This window comes from Marmota marmota, unplaced genomic scaffold, assembly GCF_001458135.2.
Source record: "Marmota marmota marmota unplaced genomic scaffold, marMar, whole genome shotgun sequence".
Classification (NCBI taxonomy): Eukaryota; Metazoa; Chordata; class Mammalia; order Rodentia; family Sciuridae; genus Marmota; species Marmota marmota.
Genome location: NW_025999900.1, coordinates 54,513,314 through 54,533,839, shown reverse-complemented (window position 1 = coordinate 54,533,839; position 20,526 = coordinate 54,513,314).

The window sequence follows — 20,526 nt, the reverse complement described above, 5'->3', positions numbered from 1 at the left end:
TGCTTGGACGCTCCTATGTTCAAGGCAATGTCTGCTTCCATGACCTCCACTCTCCCACCCTGCTTGCTCTGCAGGACTGATTGCTTTCTTTCTGTAAGACCCTGACTCACTGGAAGCAAACAGGTGATCTTTCCCCTTAGCTATACCATCTCCCTTTTTTCCCCCTTTTATCTGGGACAGAAAGGTTGAGACACCTTTCCTTGTAGAACCTGGCTAATGTATCCCATATAATATGTATGCTCTGCACGTACCTGAACTTCCCAAGCTGTGCCCTGTTTATGCATTCATGAGAAAGTGCTCAAGAGAATGTCATTTCATCAAATGGAGCTGAACAGTGGCTCCACTTTATGAGGGATTACAGGCTGGTTTTTTCCCCTTTATTTGTAAATGTGCCAGCCTAAAAAAAATGCTTTATTTTGTCAGAGACAGCTGATTAAACACCTTTGAATATCTGTCAGTGCAAACCGCAAGATCATTAATTTATGCTGTAAAAAAGAATAGCTGGGGGAAGTTATGACTTAGACCCATGTTGTTCCTTACCTTGTTTGAAACAAATAACATTTACATCTTTGGAAAGAACATTGTGAAAAATCACCCTAATGAATCAATGTTTTCCATAGTGACATGGTGTCACTTCAGTGCTCATCCATTTAAACCCTCAATGCGGGCTTTTGAGTCTTAAATACCAGTTGTCCTGAAATGGAAAAGCTTCTAAACTTCCCTTCCTGAGGCTTGTGAAACTTTTGATCTTTTTCTCATCTCTCTCTTTCCTTCCCTTTCCCTCTCCCTTCTTATTTTCTCATCATCCATTATAGTCTCACCATTACTGTATGGTTTTAAAATAACTTCTGCATTTTGTTAATATCTTGGCCTGGATTTTTGAGATTGAAAGGTTGCATCTCCTGGTAGAATTTGGTGGGATTGTCTTGAATGCTTCATATTAAAGAAGTGTCAACTTTTAAAACAAACAAAAAAATCAGGAGGAGAAAACCTTCCTTATAAAGGGATAGAGATATTATTTAGTAAGTTGAACCAAGTGTTTATGAAGCAGAATGTGTTTGTACCATGTTAATTACAAATATGCCTCTTTCAGTATAGAGTTCTGGTTTTCACACAGCATTTAGTGGCAGTCTTTTAAATCTAATCATATTTTCCCACTTTTTCATGGATTCCACCACATGTTCTGCTCTCCTAAATATAAACAGGGAGCAAAGTACGTAATAACAACTCCTGTTTAGTTTTTTTATATATATCTTATAAAGCTCATCATCTTGACTATTTCAATTGATCTGCACAATTACCCAATGGGCAAAAAAACAGGATCCTGCTTTGCCAGTGAGAAAACAATCTCAGACATTTCTGGAAGGCCTGGTCCAAGATCACACGGAATTTGTAGATAGCTCAGTTCAATATACTATTAATTTTGCTCTGAGTTAAAGCCCAAAGTTCAATTAAATGCAGCTTCTGTGTTTGAGATCCAAATCTAGCAATTATGGGGCCAGGAATGTAACATAGACTTATGGTTGTAAATCCTCACTTTCACTGTCTCAGAACTATGGTTGGAGCCAGCATTAAGCAAAATGATCAGGCCTGAAAAATGTGCTTCCCCTAGCAGCCTCCTCTCTTGATGTCTTCTTTAAACACCTATTTCTTCAAGCATCTCACACCTCCATGTCTCCCAAGATGCCTCCTTTCCTCCTCTTACATTGTTTATGTCAGGAATTTTTGTCATGGTGATGAAAAGATGACTAAACACAATATCCATTTCTGATTAAAAAAAAGAGAGAGAGAGAAAACCTCTCAGCAACTAGGAGGAAATGAGATAAAGGTCATCTGGGGGAAAAAAACCCCTACAGTTAGCATTATATTTGATATTATTATTATATATTATAATGCTTATTATATATTATATATATATAGTATATTATAATGCTTCCCCCTGAGAGAAGAAGTGTGGCAAGATGTCTGTTTTCTTATTTTTCCAGATGAATTTCATGATTGCTTTTTCTATTTCTGCAAGGAATGCCATTGGGATTTTGATTGGAATTGCATTGAACCTGTAAAGTGCTTTTGGTAATATGTCCATTTTAATTATATTAATTCTGCCTATCCATAAGCAAGGTATATCTTTCCATCTTCTAAGGTCTTCTTCTATTTCTCTCTTTAGGGTTCTGAATTTTTGTTGTATAGATCTTTCACCTCTTTTGTTATGTTGATTCCCAAGTATTTTATTTTTTTGAGGATATTGTGAATGGGGTAGTTGTCCTCATTTCCATTTCAGAGGATTTGTCACATCAAAGGAATGCCTTTGATCTATGCATGTTAATTTTATATCCTGCCACTTTGCTGAATTCATTTACTAGTTCTAGAAGTTTCTTGGTAGAACCTTTTGGGTCTCTTAGGTATAGGATCATGTCATCAGCAAATAGTGCTAATTTAAGTTCTTCTTTTCCTATATTTATGCCTTTAATTTCTTTCATCTGTCTAATTGCTCTGGCCAGTGTTTCAAGAACTATGTTGAATAGAAGTGGGAGAGAGGGCATCCCTGTCTTGTCCAGATTTTAGAGGGAATGCCTTCAATTTTTCTCCGTTTAGAATGATGCTGGCCTGAGGCTTAGCATAGATAGCTTTTAGAATGTTGAGGTAAGTTCCTGTTATCACTAGTTTTTCTAGTGTTTTGAACATAAAGGGATTTTGATTGAAATTTTATTGAATCTATAGATCAATGTGCAAAGAATTGACAAACAGCATTATCAAGTCTTCCAATCCATGAACATGGTATATATCTTACTATTATTTACTTAGTTCTTCAGTTTCTTTTCCTAGTGTTTTGTACCTTACAGTCAGATCTTGCACATATTTAGTAAGATTTATGTGTAAATTTATGTGTACAATGTCTTAGGGAATAAGAGCATTTTGGTACAGGACTGTAATGAGTAACCACAACCTGGATGAAAAATAAAGTAAGAACACTGTCATAGGAATTAGTGCCTGGGAAAAGGAGAGTCTTCCTCCACTTTCTAGTCAGTTCCTCTTCAGGGAACCTGATTAACACCATCCACCCCTACCTTTTGGACTGTAGATGACTTCCCCTAGGAACCTAACAACTCCTTTGAAGTGTAAAAGCCCCTGTGCAGGCTCCAAGCCCAAGGCTAGAGATTTATGAAAGGCCTTTAAAGAGGAGCCAGTCCTTCACCTTATCCCACTCTGCTTCTGTAAACATGCTTTCTGTTAGACACCCCATGTACTACCATGTATCTTCAGACTAGAAAATTTATGACACTCGATAGCCTAAGAATGTGAAAAAGTAGTGATGGGTGCTCAGAATTTGGAAACTGATCTCTTCTGGGCCTGCCAGTATAAAATAAAGTTTGAGTTCTCCAACTCTTTGAGTGCCATATGGTGCTTCATGTCTGACTCCCACAACAGTATCACTACTTGGGTGAGGCGCTTCCATCCTTTTGACACCAATTATTTGGAAGAAAAAGGAATTGAATACCTCAAATGTAGGTATGAAGAGGTCTTCCAAAGCCTAATATTATTTTAAAAATATAAGACTTAAAAAAATAACTGATTGTGATTTTTAAACAAGTAAATATCAGTCTCCATAACCCACTGAAGCCAACAATTGTCAATATAAACCACATCCAATGTCATGAAGCTAAGTAACCAAATTTAAAAGAATTGAAATTAAACTCAGCGTGTTCTTTCACCACAAAGGACTCAAACTAGAAAACAGTGAGATAAAAGAAAATCTCCAAAACCTAGGAAAATAAACACATTTTTAAATGATCTATGGGTCAAGGAAGTTGAACAGAAAGAAAATAGAAATTGAACCTAGTAAAAAACAACATTTGAAAGTTTGTAGAATACAATTAAGGCAGGACTTGGAAATTGAGAACATTAAAAACACATTAGGAATGAGGAATAGGTACAAATTAAGAATCATTTCTACCAACTGGGAAATCTTGGGTGTTGTGGAGGTGGGAAGTTGAGAAGCAAATAAACCAAAATCAAGCAGAAGAAAGAATGAATATCAGAGATTAAAAGAAGTCTATGAGACAAAGAGCTGCTTGCTTCAAATGATAAAAAAAAGTTCACAAATTTGTGATAACATTGATGAAGGAAAGAATAGGCAGATTTTCAATATCAAGTATTAAATGGAAATTAATTACAATAGACCCTAAAGACATCAACAGTATAATAAATAGTGTTGTCGTTGGGTACCTGTTCTGCCCCCAAATGGCTCAGTATTGGCAGCTTGGTCTCAGTTTGGTGATGCAGGCCAGTAGAATCTTTAAGAGGTTGACTAAGTGAAAGGTTATTGGATCATTTGGCATCAAGAATTTGCAAGACCATGCCCACTAAAGATATGAACTTCATTGATAAGCTCAGGAAGTTGCGTGAGTGTATGGATTGATGGAGAAATGTCAAATGACAAAATTCAGCATATATAGATAAAAACTCTTAGAAAAAATAGGAATAAGCTTGTTGTGGGTTAAATTATATCTTGTAGAGCATTTGCATAGGTTCTAATCACCCACCTAGGAATAAGGGTTTTTTTTTTTCAAAAATGGCAATATTATGGTGTAATTACCTAAGATGGGGTCATAATGGAGTAAGGCAAGCTGTTGTTTCAGTGTGACTGGCGTCCTTATATGGAGAGGAGGGTGGGCACGGGTCCAGTGGGACTTGTGACCTTATAAGGAGAGGAGGGCCGGCTGCTCATTTGGTGGGCCTTGTGCCCTTATAAGGAGAGCAGGGCAAGCTCCCGATTCACTGGGCCTTGTACCCAGAAATGACTGTCTTCTCTTGTATCTAGTTGACCTCTCGCATGAAATATTTAATTTCCATCCCTGTCATTTTTGGTGTCCTACAGTTCCCCTGGCATTGCCTTTAACATGAGCCAGAGAAACAACTCTGGTGTGAACTCTGGCACCATAGCTTCAGGACCAGAAAATGCTCTTCTTGTACATCTCTACCTGTCCCCCTCAGTTACTGCTGTCCCAATGTGACACGTATGCATCGTGTATAGGACTGTATGGAGAAATTACGATGAACTTTTAAGCCTCCCTCTCTCAACCCCCCAGGTGTTCCGACTGTTCTAAGGTGTCTTAGGGAACAGAACATTCTGTTATAGTATCACCATGTGAGTGAGGTGCTACCTTCCTTTTCACACCAGTTATTCCAAGTTGGAAGAAAAAGGAATTGAATATTTTTAGTGTAGACATGTTGTAGTCTTTTAAAGCAAGAAACTATTATAGATTTGAAAATGAAAACTACTTTTACGTTCCACACAAATATTAATTCCTGAACAAGTAAGTATCAGTCTCCATGACCCACATTAAAAATGTTTGAAGTCCTTCTTTATTCCTGTTCTGCAAATGAATACAGTCTGGAGGCCCCAAAGGGAGATGACCACTGGGAGTTATGGCATGACTGGGCAATGACTTGCTCTGATGTGGCTGCAATGTAAGAGCGCAGAGACCTGCCACATACACAGTGTGGCTCCAATGAAGGGGAAGGCTGTCCAGACAAACCAGGGTACAGCCCGAGGACCTGTGCCCTGAGGAGCCTCGCTCCTCGTGTGGCCATCGGCCATGTGGACTCTGCAGACCTGCAGGAGCAAGATGTGCTGACTGCCTCAGGTTCCTGTGCCGGGTTCCAGCTGAGAGCACTTCTGCCTCCACCTGGACGTCAGGACCCTCCTTTGCTCCCACCTGCAGAAGACATCAGAGACTATCTCCCTGGGATGCTTTACCTACCCTGCTCCTCTGTCCTTTCTCCCACTTTTCTGAGATGTTTCTTAATAAATTTGTGTAATTAAATTATTGTTAAAAAAGATCCTTATATTTAGTTCAGAATAAGGTGGGTGGGGCTATGGAAGAATGGAAGTACTTGGATTAGATAGAAGAGTTAAGGGAAGGGATGGGATATTGTGGTAGAAATGAAAGAATGAATTGGACATTACCACACTATGTGCATATATGATTGCACAGCCTTTATAACTCTCCATCATGTACATCCAGAAGAATGAGAAATTATATCCCATTTATGTATGATGTGTCAAAATGCATTCTACTGTCATGTGTAACCAATTAGTACAAATAAAAATGGATGTAGAACCATAAAAATAATATTAAAATGAAGATCTTTATGATCTATAAAAAATAAGTAGATTTTGATAAGTTAGACCTTATTAAACTTTAATGTTTCTACTCTTGAAAAGAGATGATTAAAAGACAAACCACAGAACAGTACAAAGTATGTTCTATCATGTATCTTATATAGAACTTTCAAAACTCAATAAAAATGGGGAAAATTTTTGAACAAAAATGACATACTCATGAAAAATATGTACATCAAAAGATGTTCAACATTAATATTTTTAGGAAAATAAAATTACAATGGAATACCAATAATACTTAGAAAACAAAAACAATAAAATTGGCAATTTCAAGTGTCTAGAAATTTCAGATTCTAGAAATCTTTCTCTCTCTAGATGGCTAGGGAAGATGTTTAATGGAGCGATCAATTTATAATCAGATGCTTCTGCACATAGGGACAGCACAGCCCTCACCTCCCTGCCTGGATCCTGGTTCCTGGCACCTCCAGACCCCATGTCATGGAGAACTGTCCCCTCCTGGCTTGGGCTTCCCCACCAGAAGCCTGGCACCCAGCATCATGGCAGTTTGGCAGCTTCCTGGCAGGGCCTGCATCCTGATGGTCTTTATACATTTTATCCTTAGATTTTCCATTTTAAATTCCCCCGATACTATTCTTCCCTCTTCTCCTCACCCAAACCAGTCCTGTCTTGATCTCACTCTTGCTATGTCTTGTTTGCAGCTACCCAACTCTATATAGAGTTTTGAAATTTTTGACCACAAACCACAAGAACAGATCACCTATAGCTCATAATACTTCTAGCAGAAACTATTTTAAGTGTACCCCTTCTCCAAAGAGTCATTTCCCAGAACAAGGTCAAACAGCTTGTCAGAGGCCACCCTCATCCCTTTAGCCAAGAACCCTTCTGCAGGGCACAACCTACAATGAAACAGGACAGCCTGCACACTGCAATTAGGAAAGTTACTAAGATACTTCATGTCGCCCTGGAGACAAGTGGTGTGTGTGTGTGTGTGTGTGTGTGAGAGCGAGGGGGGGGGGGCACACATCACACATGTTGTGGTTACTGTCCATGGTCCTGAACAATCACAAAATGCAAAGACACTGCGTCTTCTGCATCAGGATGCCCCGTGGTTTTTATTGAATGTTCCCACTGCTCATAAGTTTTCTTTATCTTAATTTAATTATGCTGAAAAGTTTGTAATTTTTACACACACTGTCACACAAAGGAGACCCATGACCCATGTGTCACAATTTATAAAACAGTGGATTCAGGCTTCCTGGGTCTGAATCCCAGATGCACCAGTTGCTGGAGGGATGCTGGGGAGCCATTTGGATGCTATGTACTTTAGTTTCTTCTTAAAGTGAGAAAAGAGTCATAAGTAATCCGCAAGAATGCTTTGATGATCAAATGATAAAACACAAACAGAGGGCTTTGAGAGGTGTCATTTGTAAGAAAAAAAAATTTCAACAGTACCTTCCAAAAGTAGTAAGAGTATCAGTTTTGAATGGATTATTTATGTAATTTTTAGAAGTACTGTTGTGCTTTTATAGGAAACTTCCTTATCTTTAAGAAATCGAGGAAACATGCTCCTTCTTCATTTGGAATAACCAGGTTCAACTCAGGGAAACAGAAACCATACTTACTATGTTAGCAGAGAACATAGTGAATAAATTTGTGAAACAGATACTGAAGAAGACAAAAAGCTAAAAGGGAATAACATAGTAACTCAGAGACAGTAATGGCAGGAAGCAGCTACTAAGCCCTTGGTTTGTATCAACAAGGAGAAGAGGTTGGTGGCTTCATAATATCAAAGCCTGCAAGGATGCAAAAGGAGTGCCTCCCATGCTGTGACTCCATGATGATACTGATGCATCAGAAGAAACTAATGAATAGCAAAACTTAGTAAATTATCCCTCTAGTTGACCAAGAAAAAAGGGCTTCATACACATGGCTTGATACACCATCTCCTCTTTGCTCCGCAATGTATGTTGCAGTATCCCTATTTTACATGAGAAAATAGTTAAGAAAAATTACTAAAACCTGGAAAAAGGCAAAGAATGTTGAGTATCCTTTAATATCATATTGGATCAATATCTAGTAGATATTCCTGAACAGAATTCCTAATTGTCTAAGAGAATGTGACTTTGCTTAATTTAAGTATTTATTATTAATTGGGGAAAAGACTGTGCAAATTTGTATCTTAGCTTGAGATAGCTTAATAAGGTGCAGACAACTTTGTTCAATAGAGATGGAAATTATTTCTATCTAGTAGAAAAGGTAGCCCTCAAATTAACAATTGTGTGGCCCTGTATGATATTCATCAGTTTTACCAGGATTTTTCCTGCAACATTCCTTTCCTGTTAAACTTAATATCTGTTCCTACATATCTTGCATAAGTATCTTTTCTGGTCTGCTCCTGAAACAGCTCTATCACCTTGCAGGTTCATTCCTTGTTGAGTTAAATAAGGCTTTTATATTCATTTATGCTACACTTACATGAGAATCATATTTTTAAAAATCACATTTTGACAAGAAATTGAATCAGAGAGATACTTCATTTAGCCAAAGTCACACAGTTAAAAAAGAGTGGGGTCAGATTCCCATTTGAGTTCAGCTAACCCCAAAGTCCACATTATGACCTCTTGGTGTCTAATCCAAAAGGTTGTTTCATAAGGAAACTAGACAAGGAATTACTGCCAAGTTCCTGTTGACGTTTGAGAAGATTGAGAATCTGTTGGTGTGATAAGCCAGTTTAAAATATGCAGGATAGATTTATAGACTGAGATAGATCAGAAAAGGTCAAGGGCTTATGGAAAGCAGGGAAGATCATGAAAATGGTAATGAGAGACTGAAAAGGACGGTAGCGATGTTGACACAGATGAATTTAAGACAAACACCAGGTTCCAAAAGGTTTGAGACCTGGGCTGGTATCAGTGGCCATGCAACCCCCTCCCTTCCCTCCTTCCTCAGCCCTCACCCTCTTGGGCCAGGTTACACTGGCAGGAGATGCTGGGCTGCTCAACCAGGCTCTCTGTGACCAATTCTGAAGGCACTGCATGCAAACTCCAGAGGAAAGGAGCTGCTTGGGAATAAAGAGAATTATAATTAGCTAACAGCTATGCAGGGAGATAAAGCAAAGTACAGCTTCCATGTCAATCTTTTGGTGCCCAGCATTTAGCCTTCAGTCAACTTTACAAATATTGGAAGGGAGCAAGCTGTGAGAGGAAGGGGAAGAAACCACTCTGGAAAGGAATCTCAGCTCAATCTGTGCACTCTTGTTCAGTCAACATCTTTACCATGCTCCTCTGTGAAGCACTGTTTCAGCTCTGGAAATACAGCAGGAACAAGGTCTGTGCACTCCTGGGGCTCAGAATTAGTGGGGGAGACAACAAAATGTTTAACTCATGCATTCATGCACCACATAATGATGTTTTGGTCAGTGACCAACTACATATATGACAGTGGTCCCACAAGAGTATAATGGAGCTGAAAGATTCCCATCAGCTAGAGATGTTGTAATGTCACGGGACAACACATTTCTCATGTATTTGGGGTCTTGCTGGTGTAAACAAGTCTTCTGTTGCTGCCTGTTGTATAAAAGTAGAGCCATGCAATTGTGAGGATAAGCCACCATGTTGCTGGTTTATGTACTTATTATACTAAACTTTTTACCATTATTTTAAAGTATACTCCTATTTATAAAAAGAGCTCACTGTAAAACAGTCTACTGTTACACCAGTAGCAGTTTTATACATCTCATGTTTATCAGTCTCTTTTTTATTGGTGCATAATAGTTATACAGAATGAGTTTCATTGTGGCATATTTACACATGCAAGTATGTGACATCATTTGATCAATTTCAATCTTCTGTACCTCTTCTTGCCTTCCCTCCCACTAATCTCCTTTATCTACCCTACTGATCTCCCTTCTATTTTCATGAGTGCTCTTTTTCTCTCTCTAGCTTCCACATATAAGAGAAAACACATAGTCCTTGACTCTCTTGAGTTTGCTTATTTCAATTAACGTGATGTTCTCTGGTTCTATCAGTTTTCCTGCAAATAATAACATTATTCCCCTCTATGGCTGAATAAAACCTTGTCATGTATATATACTGCGTTTTCTTTATCCATCCATCTGGACAGACACCTGGCTGGTCCCATGACTTGGCTATTGTGAACTGTGCAGCTTTATAAACATGAATATGCAGATATCCCTAGAGTATGCTGACATTAATTCTTTTGGGTAAATACTAAAGAGTTACCAGACTCTCAATAGCATCTTGTCCAGTGATTGGCCTGCACCTCTATGCCTCAGGTTTGTGTAAGCACACTCTAGATGCTCACACAGTGGCTAAAATGAATTTCTAAGAACAAGTAACTGATATTAAGGGGCACGTGACAGTAATACAATTTCAAAGAACAATTCATGCCATGAACAAAACAGAGCAGCATAAAGGGTAGAGTTAGTTGGTCTGGGGAGCTGTTCTTGAGCAGACAAGAAAGGCCTCTATGAGGAACTGCATGATGTGAAGGAGAAAACTATTTGAAAACATAAGTCAGAGGAACCCTCGGACACCCCAAGCTTCCCCCATGATCACGCCAGAGGATCTTTGTCAGTTTATATGTCCTTGTGACATCAATATACCAGGCTTGGAGGAATGGAGGAAGGGCAGTGAACAGATACAGTTCAATAGGGAAGTACTGAGCTCCAATTCCCAAATCAGTCAGTGTGGTTCTAACTCCAAATGCAGCAGGAGCTTCAAGGAAGGAGAGCAGGTCCCAGGATATGATCTGGGATGGCAGGTGCAGCTGCCCAGCTAGGCTCAGGATAAAGACAGTGTCCTCTCTGCCATTAGCTTTTTTGTTCTCCAACCCTGCTGCCTCACCCTCAGGATTCCTGCCCGCTCCCTGATGCTCACCTACCACCCAGAAAATCATGGAAGTGGTGTGGGTACCCCGGGCATTGGTGGCCACTCAGGAGTAGTTGCCAGCACCTTGAAAGCCTACATCATCCAGGTTGAGGGTCAGAACTTTGTGGTAAGGGTTAATACAGAAGTCGGATTGCTGAGCAATTGTGAGCTGTAGCCAGAAGGAATGGGGATGATATACTGAAGTAGTTAAGGGATTAGAAAGCTCTGAGTTCAAATCCTCAGCCTTATGCAGAGGGCATAAGGCTATACCTGGCCCACTGTATGTGGGGATGGGGAGAGGGGTCCTAAAAGCAGCTTCCTGTCATTTCCTCCCTGAAATACTCCCTCCTTTGCCCTCTCTCCCAGTGTCTTTCTGAAATAGCCCTTATATCCCTGGGCTTTGAAGGTAGCCTAGGAATGCCCTGCTATGTCAGAAGTGAGCCCACATCTGGCTCTACAGAAAAGGTCATGGGTCAAGGGACCAGCAAGGAACCAGAGTACCTCTTCCCCTCACAGCAGCAGGAGCCTGGTCCTGGTTCTGGATCAGCTACTGACTAGTGGTGAGATCTTGGTGAGTCCCCTCCCTCCTCTGGGCCTAGGCTGTGTCCTCAGCCCAGAGAGCCAGTTTGGAATGAGGCTGGAGGCTCTGCCCTATAGGGCAAGGTGTGCTGAAAGGATGAGCAGACTTCCCCTTGCCATTTCCCCAGGAGCTGACCTTGGTGTATCCATGTTTGAGGAAGATGTCAAAGTCCAAGTCGACATTGCTGGATGAGCTTACAATCTGGGCAGGCTCCCCTCAAATCAGCACCAGCTCTGCAACCTCCAGTGTCAAGATTGGGGGCCTGGGGAGATCAGAGCTAGAGACAAGACCCTTTAACACCTAGGGATGAGCTGTCACCCTGTTCCCTGCTGTGGTCCAGACTACTGACCAAGGTCCCCACCATTCTCCTGTCCTGAACCCTGGAAGGCAGGCTCTATGCCTCAGTTCTCCCAAAGCAAATCCTGTCTCCTAAAGAGACCTTGGAAAGTTCCCTCTCTCCATCACCACCACCCATCCTAGTCCTACTACCATCCCATGCTCCAGACTTTTGCAACAACCATCTAAAAGGCCTCCCAGCCTCCCCTCTGCCCCCTCTACAGCCTAGACTCCTCCCAGTAGCCAAAGTGACCTCTGAAAAATAGAAACTGGACCATGCTTCTCTCCTGGGTAAACATTCAGTGGCTTCTCATCACTCTCAATGAAAGCCAAAGTCCACCGCACACCCTGACCTGTGTCAGGTCACTGTACCGTATCTCAATGGGGCCTTCTTCCTCCCCAAGGACCTGGCTCTCACCACTCTCTCCCGAAGTCCTTTCCCTCCTGTGTGGTAAAGGGTGGCTATTCTCAACCTTCAGATCTTTGTTTGGTTAGGACATTCCTCAGAGAGGCCTCTCACGACCAGTAAAAAAAATTAGGCTTTCCACCATGACCCACCTGGCTTTCCCAGGTGTTTCTCTTGTCATTCATCACAATTTCTATCCACTGCCTCTCTAGTCTGACTCTCCAGGGCAATGTCTAGTCCACACAGGGACATCCCCATAGCCAGCACAGCACCTGACACACAACAGGCATGGAATCAATCCTTGTGCCTGTGGCTGTGGTTGAAAGATACTCTGGGCCAGTTTTCCAAGGTCCTGAAGATCTCCTCTGAGAGGCTCCCCCACTCTCCTTGCTCTCTCCTAGCTGCCAGGTTTGGTGTTTGTCTAGCATCTCATGGTGGGGAATGATTCTTCCCATTGTTGGTTACCTATGGTGGTCTCACTCCCATCTGACACACCTTGCCCCCATGGATGACTGTGGACTAGTTGGAAGGGAGAAGTGGCAGAACTGGTTACTTACCCACCCTACATGCCTCACCAGTCCCCTCCTAACCCACTCACCTTTCTGAACTTTGAGCTGGATCCCCTATCGTGCCATCCATTAATATACATAAATCGTACTGAATATGTGCAAGATCTGCATATAAGGTACAAAACATTGAGAAAAGAAATTGAAGAACTAAATAAATAATAGTAAGCACCATGTTCATTGATTGGAAGGCTTGATATTGTTAAGTATGTCAATTCTCTGAACATTGATCTACAGATTCAACAAAAGTTCCAGTCAGAATTCCTGCAGAAAGTAAAAATTTTGTGTACTAGTATTTAACAAGTTCATTCTTTTTAGAAACATGGAAGAACAAGAATAGCCAAAACAATTTTAGAAGGGAAGAACAAATTTGAAAGACTGATACTGTCGGGTTACAGATTCCTAGGAAGTTGCTGAATGCTACTGGACAAAAGATACACACGTATAGCAACAGAGCAGAATACAGCCCAGGAATAGATCCACATGTGTGTGCTTAATTGACTCTTGCTAGAGACGTAAAGAGAATCCAATGAAGACAAGATAGCCTGTCCCCCAAAAAAGCATGTGGGAACAATTGAATATCAATATATAAAAAATTCAACAAGCATGAAAATACTTGATCTATACATTAAATTCTATTCAAAAATTGTCTCTAAGTGGATTCATGACCTAAAACGTAAAATTATACAACTATTATAAGAAATAGAGAACATCTTTGTTACCTTGTGACCTTGAGGGTTAGAGTAGGAGTTCTTAAATGCACACTAAAGAAGATCCTTATAGTTCTGCTTACTGATCATCATGTGAGCCACTTCCCTCTTCTTCCACCTGATGTCCTGCCTTGCCTCAAGTCCCAAGGAATGGAGTCAGCTGACCACAAACTAAGACCTCTGAAACTGGTTTCTAATGAGAAATCATATGAGAAATGTATGGGAAAATTAATTTAAACCCTACCTCTCTCTCAACATCATAGATGTTAAAAATGTGCTCTACAATGTAATAGGGGAACAGAGCATTTTGGTATAGTATCACCATGTGAGTGAGGTGCTACCATCCTTTTCACAGTTATTCCAAGTTCAAAGAAAAAGGAATCGAATACCTTCAGGGTAAATGTGTTGTAATGTTTCAAAGCAAAAAGTTATAGATTTGTAGGCTGAAATGAAAACTACATTGAAGTTCCACCCAAATATTAATTGCTAAACAAGTAACTATCAGTCTCCAGAACCCACTAAAGCAAGAAAGGCCTGGAGTCCTTCCTTGTTCCCATTCTGCAAATGGAAGCAGTTCTGGAGGCCCCAAAGGGAGATGACCCCTGGGAGTTATGGCCAGGCATGACTGGGTGATGACTTGCTCTGATGTCACAAGGAGCCATTGTGAACAAGTTTCAAAGGGCAGGTATGTAAGAGAGTGGCCACGGCTGGGTTTTTGTCCACAAGTACAGGAAGCTCTTGGTGGTGACCTGTCGGACTCCCAGCTAGTTAGTGTGTTTGGTGGTTGGTGGTTGGTGGTCTTTGGATATTGGTTCTTTGGTTTGGTTTTGTTGTTTTGTCTTGTTTGTGTTTTTGATTTGGATTTGTTGTTTTAGTCTGTTATTTTTTTTTTAAGCTAGCATCCTTGGTGGTGTTCCTGCTTAGGATGGATAGCCAGAGTAGTGAGACTAGNCAGGACCCTTCTCTGCCCCCACCTGCAGAAGACATCAGATTGTCTCCCTGGGATGCTTCGCCTACCCTGCTCTCTTCTGTCCTTTCTCTCATTTTTCTGCGATGTTTCTTAATAAATTTGTTTCAGACAAATTGTGTAATTAAAATGATTAAGAAATCCTTATATGCTAATTCACAATGGGGGGGGGTGGCTAGGGAAGAATAGAGATTGGGCAGAAAGGAGTGAAGGGGAGGGAAGCAGTACGGGAGTTGGAATGATAGTAGAATTAATTGGACTTCATTACCCTACGTGCATATGATTACACAACCTGTGTAACTCTCCATTATGTACAACCAGAAGAATGAGAAGTTATACTCCATTTATGTATGATGTGTCAAAATGCAATCTAGTGTCATTTGTAACTAATTAGAACATAAAAAACAAGGATCTACCACAGAGCAGTGCACAATATGTTCCATCATAAAGAACTTAAAAATGGTAAAGAACTTTCATAACTCAATGAGAAAAATAAAATGGGGAAAACTTGGCAAATATGTACATCAAAAGATGGCAAATATGTACATCAAAAGATGTTCATTAACATTAAAATCATAACAATACCACCAGGTATTTAGAAAAACACCTGGCAATTTCAAGTGTCTAGAAATTTCAATTTTAATTTTGAACTCTCTCTAGGTGGTTAGTGGAGATGTTTAATGGAGCAATCCATTTGGAATCAGTTTGGTAGTTTCTTACAAAGTTAGAAAACAATCCAGTAATCCCAGCAGTGAGCATGCTGGCTGCCAGTGGATATGAGTGGGAGAGCCCTGGGAATGGGTGGGGTGACCCCTGGCTGAGGGAGCCACAGTACAGCTACCAGGAGCAGGGATCCCAGATTGGCAACACCCCTTCCTGTGGCAGAGGAACTTGGGAAGGTTTGCATGGCAGCCCAAGGATAAGGAAATTCTGATGCAAGTGTGTGGGCCATGTCGTGCTTCTGCACACAGGGACAGCACAGCCCTCACCTCCCTGTCTGTCTCCTGGTTCCTGGCACCTCCAGACCCTATGTCATGGAGAACTTATCCCCATGGCCTGGGCCCCTGCTGGTTTGGGCTTCCCCACCAGAGAGTGGAGGGGGTCCAAGGCAGAAACCTGGCACCCAGCATCATGGCACTTTGGCAGCTCCCTGGCAGGGTCTGCAAGACCATCCTGGTCTTCTTTATACTTTTTACCCATGGCAATTTGTACCAAGAATGCTTCCAGGATGTTTATAAAATTACTAAGCCATCTTTATGTTGCAGTCATTTAAATGAACCAGTGCAAAAGCTGGTATTTACTATTTTAGTTTAACAACAATATAATTACGTGCTGAGAACCCTTTAGCTCTTGTGCAGACTACTGTATCCCAGTACCCATTCTTCCCATCTCTCTTTTAGTGTAAAGCTTGTTTGACTCCTATATAAGGTTTGACAGAACACATGGCCTTCTTGCCAGAGGCCACATTTCCCATCTTCTTTTTGAAAGACCACAACACATCTACACTAAAGGTATTCAATTCCTTTTTCTTTCAACTTGGAATAACTGGTTTCAAAAGGATGGTAGCACCTCACTCACATGGTGATGATGCAACAAAAGGCACTGTTCCCTAAGACACCTTAGAACACAGTAGTAACATCTGTGGGGCTGAGAGGGAGGCTTAAAGATTCATCATGATTTCTCCATATAGTCCTATACACCATGCATACATGTTATGTTGTGACAGCAGTAACTGAAGGGAATGGGTAGAGATGTACAAGAAGAGCATTTTCTGGTCCTGAAGCTATGGTGCTAGAGCTTCACACCAAGTTGTTTCTCTGGCTCATGTTAAAGGTAATGCCCACTTATTAATTCTTGGTTTTATTTCTTGAGCTTTAAAGGGTGTTGTTGAGGAAGTTGGTTGTCATCTGCGTCTATAAGATTGTTTTCTTCTGGCTTTTGCAAGGGTTTTGGTCTAATTCCCAAGTGTTTAATCCTTTTTGATTTTACTTTTGTTCAGAAGGAAACATAGACACCTAATTTCATTCTTCTACATATAGACATGCAGTTTTCCGTGCTGGCATTTTAAATTAGGAATTAGGCAGGGGACAGAAGAAAATCTTTTGTCCTAAGCATGATAGGCCCGTATCCTTGCTTGACCTTTGATTCTTGGTTGCATCACTCACACGGTATTCTAGAGACTATAAAAGAACAGTGACAAAGAGAATCACTTATCATCATGCAAGTGGAAGGGATGTTGATTTTAATACGGTCACAAGTCCCACTGAACCAGCAGCCTGCCCTCCTCTCCTTATAAGGTTACTATAAAGGTCAGGCGAGCGTCGGAGGAAGAGACCACCAAGAGACTGTCTCATGCAACAGCAAAGGGTTTATTGGGGTCCAGCATGCTGGGGCTCAGAGCTCACTTGAATAGAGCAAAGAGCCCTGAGAACAGCTTAAGCAGAGCTTATATACTTTCCTTGGAGAGGGCAGGGAGGGAAGTTCATTGACAGGTCAGGGCGAGTGGGCGGTTTGCCTGCAACCGGGTGAGGGGATACATTCTGCAGTTTGGCAGTTGGGGACAGCACATTCTGGGAACAAGATTAGCAAACAGTTCTCAAGATTATTAACCTTTCAGTTACAAGTCCCATAAACCAGCAGCACCCCCTCCTCTCCTTATAAGGTTACAAGTCCCACTGAAACAACAGCTTGCCCTACTCCATTATGACCCCATCTGAGGTAATCCCATCATAATATTGCCATTACTGAAAAAAAAGGCCTATTCCTAGGTGTGGGATTAGAACCTATATAAATGTTCTACAAGATATAATTTAACCCATCTCACACTTTATTCCTATTTTGCTAAGAATTTTTATTCATAGGTATTGAATTTTGTCATATGACATTTCTCCATCAATCCATAAAATCATCCAACTCCCTGGGCTTCTCAAATGGCCTGTCTGTATGGAGATGGGTTATATTTGTGAAAACAATTTTCATAGACTAAAAAGCCTTCTCTATGAGATGCCAGGAAATAATGCCACAATATTGCCAGGAGAGGCTTCTAGAAACCAACAGCACCTGGGTCACATTAAAAACCTTTGATCCCAAGGATCAGATTGGTGCTTGTATCTTGGCCCCCGCTTAGATACCATCTTCTGTGTCACTGCTCCAAGGGAACCATTTAGTAAACTGAAATTCCCCAGAGTTGCCTGTTTATCATGATTATCAAATAGCTTTGGAAGTAAGTTTGTGAAAACTCAAATTTTATATGAATTTGGACTCTTGCATTGGGACTGTTCCTATTGAAACTCCATGGTTCTATGAGAAATTCCATAAGAATCAGTCTCTGTGTAACTCAGTGCCTAAAACTAAAGACTTTTCATAGATTCAACGGTCCAGGTAAGAACCTCATGACACAGATGACTGCAGTGAGACATGTTTCCTTTGGTTAGTGTCTGTGGTTTATCTCTCTGCCCCTTTTTTTGTTCTTCCAGTTTTCCAACACTGATATAATTCCCTGTGGAACAACCCTCTGCTTAAAATACCTGATGCAGTTTATAGTTTCTTTTCTGATTCACTCTATTTTTCACTTACCCTTGAAGCCATCTAAGATTTATTTGCAAACATAGGAAGGGTACAGTTAAATAGAATAAGTACATAAGAACAAATGATAGTCCCTTCCATGTCATCAGAGCTCCCACTAAGTAATGACCACAGGATGGCCCACATTGTTTTGATACTGTTTAGATAAAATGTGTACGTACAGTAAAACTCCATCATAATGATATGAGTCCAAAATTTAAATAGGCTAACAGGAAGGGCACATTTTCACAAGGTTGAAAATACTGGCTAGAGGGAGGATGGGAGCCAATGGGTATCATAACCAAATTTGTTTTACTAATGTGAAAGAAAGAAGAATGACAGCATATTACATTGGCTGTCTCTGTATTTTGGGATTTGGGTGACTTGTTTTTCCTCACACCAATATTTTTCAAAAATTTTGTGACCATAATATGGTAGTTTCTCATTTAAAAATTTTCACTTTTAATTTAAAAATATTTTACATATCAAAATCAAAATATTTGAAAGTGTACTGATTGAACAAATCCTTTTAATAGACTTAATTAGACTGTAACTAGAAAAGGGGGTTTTCAATTGGCTATTGTACAGTTTGAAACAAAATCCATAAAAAGAAAAAAAAGAACAAATGATAGAACTTCATGGGGCTCAATTCTCCCATCATGAACTACGTAGGACCAGAAAGAGATAAAACAATGGTGTCCATATTTGCTAACCAAACAAACTAGAATATGAGGTCTGACAATTAGACAGTGGAGGGAATATCTGAAATTGGGGTCATCCTAGGAAATTTAGGGCACATCTAGTTGTTGCCACAAGACCAGGCCATAGAAAGGTAGTAGTCCTAACAAAGCACAGTGAATGTGACAGTGTATGGGCCAACAGTTCAGGATAACCAAGAGCAAGGAAGTAGCCATAACTACAGGGAGGTGCAGGTGATCAATGTGGGTGCAGAGAACATAATAAAGGGTATGAGTGAACAGTCAAAGCAGCCCAGTTCCTGACACAGATAGATAGGAGCTCAAAGAACGTCCTCTAATAAATTGATCCCTAATTGATTATATATGAAAAATTTAAATGAGCTAGTATCCACCATGTGCAAGACATTTTGAAGTTAGATGTTTACTAAGGTTGTCATTTTTTATGTTTTTATTAGTGCATTACAGTTATACATAATATTGGGGTTCATTTTGACATAAGCAATTCTCAAATAATCCACTCCCAACACTTATCTCTCTTAATTTTCTCTTTAGCCTAAATCCCTAACAAATATAATCTATGCTTTCATTATTAGTGATTATTGTCCTTTTATTAGAATGTAAGATCTTTGACAACAAGAATTTTGTTCTGTTTTGACCATTACCTGTTACAGCCATAATAATTTGTCCCTCAAATCTCTGAGGAACATAATTGACCAAGGTCCAGGGCTGTGCTCAGAAGGCCATCACTGTGTTCAGACCAAGGCCATGCTTTCTAAGCTGTGCTTAGCCAGTGGCTGAGTATGGCATGGATGCTAAGACAGGGCTGTTCCTGGCAGAGGCAGGACTTCTCCCGCGTGTCTTTGGCTTGAGAATTCCCCATGACCTTACCAAACTCTCTTGGAACCACCTGCTATAGATTGGATGTTGAAGATTCCCCAAAGGCTCTTGTATTAAAGACTTGGTTCCCAGGGTGGTGCTCTTTAGAGGTTCGATAGAACTTTTAGGAAGTAGGACATTCTGGGAGCTCCTTAGGTCATTGGCAACATGCCTTCAAAAGGGATTGCAAGTCCTCAGTTCCTTCTTCTCCATCAGCCTCCTGGTTGATGAGTTGGGTAGCTTTGCTCTGCCACATGCTCCCACCATGATGTGCTGCCTTGCCACATGCCCAAAGCAATGATGCCAATTGATCATGGACTGGAGCCTCCAAAGCTGTGAGCCAAAATAATCTTTTTCTCTTTATAAGTTAATTATGTCAGGTATTTTGTTATAGTAACTAGAACCTGACTAACACACTTCACTTGAGTCTAAGATGTTCCCATACAACCAAACTTCCATCCTTCCTTCCTTCCTATGTTGGGGTTCTTTAGAGAAACAGAAACAACAAGATGTGTGTGTGTGTGTATACATATATATGTGTATACATATATATGTATATAAATGTGTGTATACATATATATGTATATAAGTGCATACATACATATGTATACAGATGTGTGTATGTATCTATATGTATCTACATACACACACACACACACACACACAGATGAGAAAGAAAAAATGTAAGACACTTATTTTAGGGAACTGGTTCATAGGATCTGAAGGTAGAAGCCCAAAATCTTCAAGGTAGCCAGCTGGTTGGAGATGCAGGGCAAACTTGCAGTC